At 34.6% G+C, this 12,788-nt stretch overlaps 1 long non-coding RNA gene across 1 annotated transcript; it reads right to left on the bottom strand.

Moving 5' to 3' along the window:
• Positions 1-2,991: 2,991 nt before the first annotated feature.
• LOC110581019 lies at positions 2,992-12,779 on the bottom strand. Its single transcript, XR_002480374.1, has 3 exons — positions 12,755-12,779; positions 9,135-9,168; positions 2,992-3,032 (listed from the first exon to the last, which is right to left on the bottom strand). It is a non-coding gene; the product is annotated as an uncharacterized LOC110581019 (long non-coding RNA).
• Between the last annotated feature and the right edge of the window lie 9 nt (positions 12,780-12,788).

The following is a 12,788-nucleotide window of genomic DNA, read 5'->3' as shown; positions in this document are numbered from 1 at the left end:
CAAAGCCATTGCTATCTGGTTTCTTTTTGTCTCCCATGTCACTAACTTAGTTCATGCAAATCACTACCGCCAACATCACTACCATTATCATCATCATTACCATGACAACCATATATTAGTTCAAAGCCTATGGAAGTGTATACAGCTCCATTACTATCATGGACGTAACTACAGCAAAACAGTGTGAAGCTAGATTTAGATTTCCTTTAATAACAAAATTAAAGATAACAACAAAAATGGATGGATAATTGTTTGTTTTTGCTTCCACGTTTTACATTTTATTTATTTTTTGTTTTTTAAATTGAGATATAATTGACATTTAACATTATATTAATTTCAGGTGTACAACATAATCAGTCAAAGCTTGTATGCACTGTGAAATGACCATCACATTAACTCTAGTTTCTGAAACTTAGGTAGTGACGGGAGAAACCCCAAGCAATGAATTGGAAAATCCAGAAAGAAAGGATTCTGATATGTTTTAATGGGGGGGGGGTGTACTATATGCTTTCCATTTTATTTGTTTTACTTTCCATAAGAAATTAATACCAATAAAAAGCCAAATGATCTTGCATCTGACCTTAAGGAATACAAACTTGAAACTTAAACCTTTGTTATGAAATATGAGGACTCAGGATTGTGAATGGTTTTGCTGTATAGAGAACAAATTAAAGGTTTGGTGTCAAAGATCCAAAATTTGGAGTTCCAGATTTACCACTAACCAGGAATCTTGGAACATTACCTTTCTCAGAGCCTCAACTGTCAAAAAGTTACATAGCAATGCCTGTCTCAAAGAATAAGGTAAGATTATGAAAGCATGCAGCATAGTGGTAGACTAAGAGTTAGTTTTCCTGTTTTCTTTATGTGTCCAGACACTAAAATTTAATGTGAATACAATTATAATAATGACAATAATAGTAATCAATATTATTGAGCCTTTCCTATGTGCCATTAATCTAACAGGTTTTTTAAAAAGATTTTATTTATCCATTTGAGAAAGAGAGAGTGAGCAAGAGAAAGCACAAGCAGGGTGAAGGGCAGAGGGAGAAGAAGACTCCCTCCTGATCAGGGAGCCTGATATGGGACTCGATCCTGGAACTCCGGGATCATGACCTGAGCCGAAGGCAGACGTTTAACCAACTGAGCCGTCCAGGCTCTCTAATCTAACAGTTTTATGCATATAATCTAATTTAATCCCCACAACAACAGTTTGAGGGCTGAATCAAGGAAAGAACTAATTGTAAAGGATATTTAAAAGTATATTATAAGTTTACATTATTTTCTTATACGCAACTATGAAATTATAAACTAATTTTAGAAAGCTAATTATGTTCAGTAAAATCAATCTCCAGTTCATATAGAAATACACTTCCAACTGTAATATGACAGAAATACCCATACACTTTTAAGGTGCTATTTTCGTAAAGTGATCTGATGTTGATGGCAAATGGTTTTCTCCCACCCAGAATCTAGGCCAAAAGGGAAAAATCTCTTTGTAGTCTTATTCTGCAGGCAGATTTTTTTTTTCTTATAGTTCCTTTCACTGGGTGAGGTTTTAAAGATCCTAGCTTTATGTAGTGGTCTCAGTTTCAAATCCACTCCTTATTCAGAATTAAGAATCAAGACTCTTGATTACTAAAAAAGACCAACAACCACAGGCTGACATAATTAACAGGCTAGGCTTATGATTCTGCCTTCCAAGTTTTTCCTTTCCTTTTCTCTATTGCCGTGGGTTTTTTTTTCTTTTTTCCCCTCCCTCCTTCCCTCCCTCCCTCTCCTTCCCTTCCTACCTTTCTTTTTTGTCAGTTAGAATTTACTTTGTTGTGAGAACAACAAAACAATGAAAAAATATGTATTTGGTTTTATCTACTATTTATAGTTAGGATATCTCGTCTGGACTATTGCTGAAAACAGAATACAATATTAGTTTTTTAAAATACATTTTACTGAAACCAGAACAGAAAAATAGGGAATTAGCAAGAGATAAAACCAGAATTAACATCATTTATTTGCAATGTACTTGTTTTTTCTAACTTCTTTACTTGTTTATAGATTTATTGTCAATATTTTTACAACTATTCCATCGAAAGCAAGTAGACACACAGACATACAGAAGAATACATAAATTAAAAGTTTACAGTTATTAATAATAAACTCATCCATGAAAATGCCACCCAAGAAGCAAAAATTACCAACATCTTGAACATACTTAAAACATTTAGAAACTCTATTTAGTTCCCATTCCATGTATACATATATATGTGTGTGTGTATATATATGGAATTAAATTATTACTATTGTTTTATAGTATCAATATGCACTTAGACTCACTAGACATTTATGTCCTCTGTTGTTCTTCATTAAGTCCTATGTCTGACTTCCCATCTGTAATATTTTTCTCTCCCTTAAAAAGCACCCTTTCATATTACCTTTTGTAAAATTATGATCTGTTGAATTCTCAGTTTTAGTTTGTCTGAAAATATGTCTCATGTTTCTTTTTAAAGGATCTTTTTCTGAGTTTGAAATGCTAAGCTTGCAGTCATAATCTTTCATTATTTGGAAGATGTCATTGTGTTGTCTTCTGGCTTCTGTGAGAAGTCAGTTGTTTGTCCTATGGTTGCTCTTTTGACTGTCATTGGTCCTTTTCTCCTGGCTGTTTTAAAAACCATGAGAGACGATGGACTCTGAGAAACAAACTGAGGGTTCTAGAGGGGAGGGGGTGGGGGGATGTGTTAGCCTGGTGATGGGTATTAAAGAGGGCATGTTCTGCATGGAGCCCTGGGTGTTATACGCAAACAATGAATCATGGAACATTACATCGAAAACTAATGATGTAATGTATGGTGATTAACATAACATAATAATAATAAAAAATAAATAAAAACTTTCATACTTGATTTTTAGTAGGTGTACTATAATGTAGATAGGTGGAGTTTTCTTTATGTATGTCCTGCTTGGGTTTCATAAGTTTTAGGACACTCTCAGCTTCATCAGACATTGCTTCTGCCCCCAATATATCCTTCTTTTTGTACCTGGATTTCAATGACAGATATGTTAGATTTTTCATTTATCTTCATTACTTTTATCCTCTCTTCAATATTTTCCATTATTATGTCTGTCTGTGTCGTTTTGAATGTTTCCTGTCCTATATTCTAGTCCACTAAATCATTTTATTCAGCTCTGTCTAATCTGTCCAACTGGTCTATTTTTTTGAAGAATTAGACTTTGCATTGATTTTTTTTTTTTACTGCTTCTAATTCACTGTTCAAATTTTCACTGTTGTCTTTTACTTCCTTGAGTTTATTCATCATAATTGTTCTGCAGTCCATGTGTAATAGCTCCATGATCTGTATCCCCTATGGTACTGCTTCTATTTTGTATTCTTTCTCTCTTTTTAAGAATATTGTCTTACCTCTTCATATTACTATTAGTTTTTGAATGCTGAACACCATATATAAATTTTGTAAAAATATTATTTTCTGCATGATATTATCTCCTTTATCATGAGCCCTGAATTCTAATTTTGGTCCTTACAGCCTTGTGAGCTTTTTGAAAGATTTTTAGTTTCTCAGCTATCTGGGAGTAGTGGCCTCCAATGTCCATGATTTTTTTGTTTGTTTTACTCTTCTCTTTAAATTTTTACTTACATTTCTTCATCTTCAAACATTTTATTTTATTTCATTATTTTTTTTTTATTTTTCAGTTTTTCTAACCAGCTTCTCTAGGGATGGTTCAATAATTACTTCTTTTGCCATTATCAGAATTTAATTACTTCTAAGATAAAAGATATAAGTGTATTTACTGAGAAGTCAGCTTATAAATGTTCAGGTTGGAGGTCAGATCATCTGCCCTGGTGAAGAAGGCTGTGCTATGATCTCAATGCTTGTGTCCCCCCAAAATGCATATGGTGAAATCCTAACCCCCAACATGAGAGTGTTAAGAGGTGGAAACTTGGGCGCCTGGGTGGCTCAGTTGGTTAAGCGACTGCCGTCGGCTCAGGTCACGATCCTGGAGTCCCAGGATCGAGTCCCGCATCGGGCGCCCTGCTCGGCGGGGAGTCTGCTTCTCCCTCTGACCCTACCCCCTCTCATGTGCTCTATCTCATTCTCTCTCTCTCAAATAAATAAATAAAATCTTAAAAAAAAAAAAAGAGGTGGAAACTTGAGGGGTGATTAGGTCTGGAAGGTGGAGTCTTCATAAATGAGATTAGTGCCTTTCTAAAAGAGACCCCAGAGAGATCCCTTGTCCCTTTGCCATATGAGATTATAGCTGAAAGGGATTATCTATGGACCAGAAAGTGAGCTTTCATTAGACATTGAATCTACCGGCAACTTGATCTTGGATTTCTCAGCCTCCAGAACTGTGAGAATTTCTATTGTTTATATGCCACCCAGTCTATGGCATTTTATTATAGCAGCCTGAATGGACTAAGACAGATAGCAAGGAAGCTTTGAAAAGAAAAAAAAATTACTTTGGACAGTTGTGTGACATCCTCTGTAGGTAATTTTTTAAAAAAAAGGAAGAAAAGAAAAAGCTAGTTAGAAATTGTCTGGAAAACTGTGTGGACTCATAAACTGTGTTATTTTAGAGTGGATCAGAATTTCATACAGCAGATATCTCCCTAATAATTTTCTTTGCCTTGAAGTATGTGCACTATCCTCAATTTAACCAATCTTTATTCATTGCTTTCCTATACAAATTATCATTAAAAAAAATGAATTGGGTTTAGTCATACCCTTGCAGAAGTTCGCAATCCAGTGTGTATTTTTGTGTATGTGCACATCTGCTACACACTTAAGTACGGGGTAGGAAAAACATGCAAAGACTGTATTTAATTTTAATACAAAATATACTGGGGTAAATCTTAAAATGGAGCTACAAAGCACGGGTTCATGAAAAAAAGGAGAATTCAATTGGTACTGAAGGGATATTGTGTAAATTCTTGGGAGTATATTTTAATGGTCTAAGTAGGATAGACAACTATGACAAATATTGGGAGTAGGAAGCACATTCCAGACCCATGTGAAGAGCCTGAGCAAAGGTCTTCAAGGAGTAATACATGGTGGTTGCTAAACTAACTAACACTAACTAAACTAACTAACACTAAACTAAAATGCATCACTAATAATAATAAGGTCAGATTAAGATTTACCAGAGAGCTCTAGCTATTTGAGGATTAAACCATAATGACATGGAGAATTTCATTCATCAGAAATTCCTACAGACAATTTTCACAATATAATCACAAAAAAAGAAAGACCACACTACACAGAGGGGGTTCTAGATATTTCTTTTCATGAGGAAAAATGGAAGATCAGAAGGTGTTGCCAGGTCCTTGTCAGGTTTTAGACTAACCAAGTGCATGTGACAATTGGAAGGACATATGTTAAAAACAGATGGGATCCTGAGGCCAGAAAGCCCACAATAAAAGTGTAGACCCACTCCCTACCTTTCCCCTGTCTATGAATTACTATAAATACTTTTAGAAGTTTTTCCATCTGTTTACCCCCCTGTATTTCTGTAACTGATTATGTAATTAACAATTTTAGATAATACCTTTTTACTCCTTCTCCTGTAGATGAAATTTACCTCATACAGACCTACCTTGCTCTCTCATTAATGAATATAGCTTTATCCAAATTTTAATAAGTGCTATACTATTGAGAGAATTATAAATTTTTCATTACAGAATCAAGTAGAGTTCTATGGATTTCCTTTCTTGTACAACTTAATTTTCTGAAGTTAATAGCTCCCTCATTTTTCACTTGCCTGATTTTCTATAGGCCTATTCTTAAATTCAACTACCTGGTAAGATTAAGCACATACTTGTTTCCTCTGAATATTCATACTCATCAAATAACTATTATTTTTTATTTCTTCCTGTTTCAAACTGGATAGATTACTCTCAAGACATGCTGCATATCTATAATCCTGGGCTTTTTTTATGGTTCTTTTATGTTGAACGGTTTGCTATTTCTTATTATTTTTCTTTTTCTTTGCTTACTGCTTCCCTTATATTAGTACCTTCATAAGTAATTGCCTAAGTAGAAGAAAGGTGCATATCTGAGCCCTTGAATGTCTGCATCCCTTTATTCTGATGTTACAGTTCAATAATCAATTTGCTAGGTCTATTATTCTAGGTTGATATTTAGAATTTTGAAGACTTTATTCCGTTCTTACGTCATGTAAGTTTTATTTGTTTAAATTTCATTCTTTTTCTCATTTTTATATAAATTGTTTTTCCTTTCTTTAAGTTTTTACCATGTCCACATTAATCTCTAGAGTTATATTCATATTTTCTGATTTGTAAAAGATTTGTCTAATCCAGTTCACTGGTCACTTAGAGAGCCTTTTAAAATGAAAGTCTCAGCAGTGCCTGGATAGCACAGTTGGTTAAACAATCAACTCTTGGTTTTGGCTCAGGTCTCGATCTCATGCATTATGGGATTGAGCCCCACATCAGGCTCTGCATTCAGCACGCAGTCTGCTTAAGACTCTCTCTCTGTCTCCCTTTGCCTCTCCCCCTGCACACAAACACACATACTCTCTCTCTCTCTAAAATAAATAAATCTTAAAAAAAAAAATGAAATGAAAGTCTCATGTTTCATGTTCTTCATGTAAGGATTTTTTTCCTTATTTAATTTTTTGGAAAATTTTTCCTTTAATTTTTTTCTATGATCCTTTTCTTGAAATTTTAAAATCAGAAAATCTATTTATTTCTCTCTCTTTCTGTGTGTGTGTATCTGTGTACGTGTGTATATGTGTATGTATCCCTGTTTTTTAATCTTTTCTACTTTCCAGAAGTTATCTTTGACATTATCCTTTCAGTCTTCTACTGGATGTTTTATTTATGCTATTACAATTTATTTCTAAGGCCTTTTTTTTAATCTTTTTCTCTGATTGTTTCTTGCCAATATTACCCTGATGGCAAAAAGTATATTAAAAATAAATGTTCAACACCATATTCATCAAGGAAATGCAAATTAAAACAATGAGATACCACTATACATCTATTAGAATGGCCAGATTCCAGAACACTGACACCACCAAATGCTGGCGAGGATGTGGAGCAACAGAAACTCTCAATTACTGGTAGAAATGCAAAATGGTACAGCAACTTTGGAAGACAGTTGGACATTTTCTTACAAAACTAAACATACTCTGACTATACAATATAACAATTGTACTATTTGGTATTTATTGAAAGCAATTGCAAACTTAGGCCCACAAAAAAACCTACACACAAATGTTTATAGCAGCTTTCTTCGTAATTGCCAAAACTTGGAAGAATCCCAAAAGCCCTTCAGTAGGTAAATGGATAAATAAATGGTGACACATACAGACAATGGAATATAATTCAGTACTAAAAAGAAATGAGCTATCATACCAAGAAAAGATATGAAAGAAACTTAAATGCATATTACTAAGTGAAAGAAGCCAGTAGGAAATGACTGCATATAGTATGATTGCAACTATATGGCACTCTGGAAAAGATGAAACTATGAAGACAATAAAAAGATTAGTGTTTTCCATAAGTAGGGTGGGTAGGGAGAGATAAATAAGCAGAGTACAGAGAATTCTTAGGGCAGTGAAAATACGCGGTATAATGTTGTAATGATGGATATATGCCATTATGTATTTACCCAAACTCACAAAATGCCCAATACCATGAGTGTTGGACTATAGACTGTGGGTGATTCTGATGTTTCAATGTAGATTCATCCTTGGGACAAATATACCACTCTGGTGGGGGATGTTAATGATGGAGAAAGTTATGCATGTGTGGGGACAGGGGGTGTATGGGAAATCTGTAGACCATCCTTTCAATTTTGTTGTGAACCTAAAACTACTCATAAAAAAGTAAAGTTTACAACAAAAAAGGAGTGATGAACTAAAAAGTTGATTGGAGGAGTTCATAAAGAAAGACATGTCCACTCACTGATACAATATGGAATTAGCAGATGGAGGTATCATTTTCACGAAGCCATCTCTCCAAGGAGGATTGTGTTGAGAGGAGGATTCTTTGACTTGCTGTCTGGGAGAGTGGGAATAGGAAGGCATGGACATGTATCCAGCTATCTTTTCTCTGAGAGTAAAGATGTGAATAAGGAGTAAAGGAATTGATCATTTCTTTGCTAACTTTCATCATATCTGAGTACTTGATGTATAAGAGTCCATGAGTATTTGCCATTCAATTTTTCCATAGAAAGAATTTTGTCTTTCTATGAATTGGGGCAGTGGAGTAAGGTGGGGAGAAGAAAGGAAAAGAGCAAGAGACAGAATGACTTCTGCATAAGACAAAGATCTCCTGGCCCATATTGTATAATCATTCATCAGTTTTACCATATTCTTCCCTTTAGAGTTCTAATTCCCTGAAAACCCTCTACTGTTCTTTAAATATTTTTTTTTAAATCTCCTTCCTGCTTATACCACATGCTTCTTCTCAAAACAATTTCAGAAAAAAAATATTTTAAACTCTTTTCTCAAAATTTTTTACTTCACTGATATCTCTTAGATTTTCAATTGTCATCACATCTTCTTTCCTAAATCTGGTGACAAATAGGTTTCATGACAAATGCCACCTGCACTAAACTATAATGGCTGTTTGAAAGACTGTAGGGAGAGGGGATTTAAGGCCAATTCCAGCTTAACAGAAACGAGTTCTGGAGCTGATTAGTGATGTTTGCAGGAGTCGAGGGAATGAGGAGTCTGGGGCAAATGCTGTGTTTGCTGCTACTGATTTAAACCTTTCACACAGACAACAAACTCTTTTCAGTTTAACTTTTTACTGTTTTTATTACCCATTTGTGATGCTGACTCATTTATATAACTAACAACAACTTTAGCACAAAGTGTGAAGACATGATATTAACTTTATCTACAAGACAATTGCATCATGCATGAAACATGGAACAAGACCTCACTTACCAAGTCCATAGAATATTTGTGAAAATCAAATGAGAGAATATGCATAAAAACACCATGAAAATTTCCATCTTGATAAATTAGTACATGTTTTCTAAGGCAAAAGATATGTTATTAATCTTCCTTTTCACTAGGCAGTACCCAAAACAAAGCTTTGCACACGACAGACATACAATCAATGTTTTTTTGAATTGAGTTGTGTCACTCACTTGCTCTATGAAATTCTTTCCTGATTATTTTGACCTGGAGAAAGACAAAGAGAGAGAGTGTTTATGTGTGTGAAGGAGCAATGGAGTGCTATAACTATAGTAGGCCAAAATCAATAAATTATCATTTTGAACATTCACACATAATTGATAATGGAGTTCAGCATATCTCTTTTGCAATATAACGTCCTTAGGGGAAAGGAATTGTGTCTCATCCTATCTAGCAAAATCTGTAGTAAAATGTCCAGCACTATAGACATGAGATAAATAATAATTAATGTTGGTGAATTAGCCTGATGAAATGTTCCCTAATAGCATCCCATAAGACTATAAAATATGACTTGTTCTGAAGTTAAAAGTAAAGGCTGCTAGTTCATTAATCCCCCCCCACATTTCTTTTTCATCTTGGGGCAAATGGTTTTCAGGACCATTAACCTATTTAGCAGAATTCCACTTTGTTATTTGCCAGCTTCTATACCTGGATTTTTGTAAAGCCATACCCATTCTATCAAGTTTATAGCATTTCTACCAGAATGCTTACTTAGGACTTCTAATATTAAGAATGATAAAAACAACTTTCCAACTCACTGTTTCATTGAAGAGCATGAAACACATGCACATTTAAACTAAATATGACTATATTCCCTAATTCTTCCTAGCTCAAATCTGCTCCACTTTCTGACTCTTCGAATCACTCAAAATGAATCATTATTTATTTATTCATTCAAACAAGGCAGGTTCTAATCATCCTCATATTTTCCTTCTCCTTGACTACCATATTCAGTCATGTACTAAGAATACTTGATTTTACCTTCTAAATACCTTTGACTCTATTCTCAGTTCCACTGTCATTGACTTTGTCCAGGTCATTATGATTTTAGGAGACAGTAGCCATAACATCTTAACTGCTTTCTCTCCCTTTCCTCTCTTCAAATTACTGGCAATCCTGCACCAAACTTTGTTTTCAAAAATTAGTGTCACACTCCTACTTAAGAACCTCTGACAAATGATCACTGCTCACGATATAAACAACACATACCTCCATGAATCTGGTTCTCACCTTTTTTACTAACAACACCATACCTCTCTTTTCTCCTTTCACAAAAGCCAGTGTCCCTGCCACACTGACCATTTCAGCATCTATCTCTTTTACATTGCTATCCCTTGGCCCAGAGCAATCTCCTTTCCTGCAATGTCTTTCCTTTCCCATGTTTACTATGGAACATCTTCATTAATCCCTCACTAGTTTGAAACTGGCCGCTGTGAAGCAGACAGTCTACAGATGTTATATATTTGGGTGGAACAAGTTCAAAAACAAAATGAAATTGAAATGCCTTTTGATATACTTTACCCTCATTCTCCACCATTCCTGAGTGTCTTACTCTATCCTGATCCAACGTTACCTGACAAGCTTCTATTTGCCTCTGTTTCTAATAAATAATAGCCTTTATAACACAGGATTGTTTTATTATTATTATTAAGCATTTGTCCATAAATATAGCTTACTAAAAATTTTTCCAGTTTAGGCTGACCAAAAGTACTGGTTTTCCCAAATTGTTCTGATTCTAGCAGTGAAAGTCCTGCATCCAGGGAAATCTCTCCGTCCCAGGCAAACCAGAACAGTTGTTTACGCTACCAATAACACCAACCAGAATCAATCATTTCCATCTCTGGGCTCCTTTTGTACAGTATGCACACTTACTTTTATAGAACTTTATACATTTTTTGTTTTGCATAACATTTGTCTGTTTGTTTTTCTCAATTTCTGATTGCTTATGGATTTTTTTGTGCCCTTAATTCCCCAAACAGCACCCTAATTTTAGGAAAAATATAACTAAATGAATTCCACAGAAGAATTCAAATTATCAGCCATTGGCCTGGAAAAAAACATATTTGTTGAATCAGTATTTACTTTTAATGGGAGGACTTCAGCAAATAATTTGTAGATAGAATGGAGGAAGTGGAAAATTACTTGAGTATGTGTTCCTGCTGTGATATGGATGAATAATCCTGAATGGACCTAAAACCAGCATAGCTGTTGCCCAAAATTTAGACTCCAGGCCCTAATGCATTAAACTGATCCTAGACATATGAGCCATATATAAATTCTTCTTTGTTTCCTCTGTATTATATGTTAACTTAATTTGTTGTTTTTACTGTGAAAAAACTATCTTAACTCTTTATATGATCTATACAAATTGTCAGATACTTTTCCATTACTAATGACATAGTTCATTAGGTCTGTGGTCAGAGAGATTACTTGGAGAAAAAAATTACATATTTATAATGCATATATATGAAGAATATTTTTTAGAAAATATTATAAAAGACAAATCTATAAAACCCAGACTGCCAAAATTTGTAATATTCATGAAATACAGCTATACTGAAGCTGGGAGTGAGGCATAATCATCTTTTTCTACCAAACTTAGTCTGAGAGTGAAGCAATTTTCCATACTTTGTTCTAAGAGCAGGAAAATACAGTAGTTGACACAGTGGGTTCTGGACAGAATCCTCCCATAAATGTGAATTTGAATGTAACCTTTGGAAATGTATCTATCGTCTCTATAGTTCAGTTTACTCAGCTGTGAAATAAGGAAAACATCTAACTATCTGGATTTCTATGAATTAAATATCACTGATTAAGCAGTTAGTACCACAAATAACAGGTAGCATATCCTTGATAAATTCCAGTAGTTACTGTTACCACTTTATTTGAATTTGTATTTCTAATGGTTGGATAGGTGGATATAATTAAAAAGTCACAAAATGTGTACTATGTTTGTTTTCTTGTATCTGTTTCAAATATCTAAATCATTAATGGCATTATTTATATATTTTCAGAGCTAAAATAAATAGCCAGTTCAAAGTCTAACCAAATTGTTAGCTGTTTCAGATTTTATTCATTATGGGGCGACCGGGTGGTTCAGTCAGTTAAGGGTCTGCCTTTGGCTCAGGTCATGATCCTGGGACCCTGGGATCGAGCCCCATGTCAGGCTCACTGCTCAGTGGGGAGCCTGTTTCTACCTCTCCTTCTGCCTGCCGCTCTGCCTTCTTGTGCTCTCTCTCTCTCTGTCAAATAAATGAATAAAATCTTAAAAAAAAAACAAATTTTATTCATTAAAATGAATTAAATACTTGGGAATGATGGGGACTGAGAATGCTAGAAAATAAAAGGATGTCTAAGGGCATTTAAATTTAGTTTTGATCTTGCTTTTGAACTTGTTCCATCCAAAAACAAGATAGGTTTTTCAAATTTTTATTCATTAGAATGGATAAAAACAAAAATGGTGGGCGCCTGGGTGGCTCAGTTGGTTAAGCGACTGCCTTTGGCTCAGGTCATGATCCTGGAGTCCCGGGATCAAGTCCCACGTCAGGCTCCCTGCTCAGCAGGGAGTCTGCCTCTCTCTCTGACCCTCCCCCCTCTCATGCTCTCTATCTCATTCTCTCTCTCAAATAAATAAATAAAATATTTTTAAAAAATGGTGATTGTCATAACATGTATCATGTTACAAACTAAAATATGTAATTACATATGTTGTGGATTTGGTTCTCCAGCAAATACCACCGTTACTTTCCCTAACACATTTGCAACTGATTGAAATATATATATATATACACACATGATTGAGAGAGATGAAGATCAAGATATAACTT

The sequence above is a fragment of the Neomonachus schauinslandi genome, chromosome 5 (assembly GCF_002201575.2).
Source record: "Neomonachus schauinslandi chromosome 5, ASM220157v2, whole genome shotgun sequence".
Classification (NCBI taxonomy): Eukaryota; Metazoa; Chordata; class Mammalia; order Carnivora; family Phocidae; genus Neomonachus; species Neomonachus schauinslandi.
This window is presented reverse-complemented; position numbering and strand designations above follow the sequence as displayed.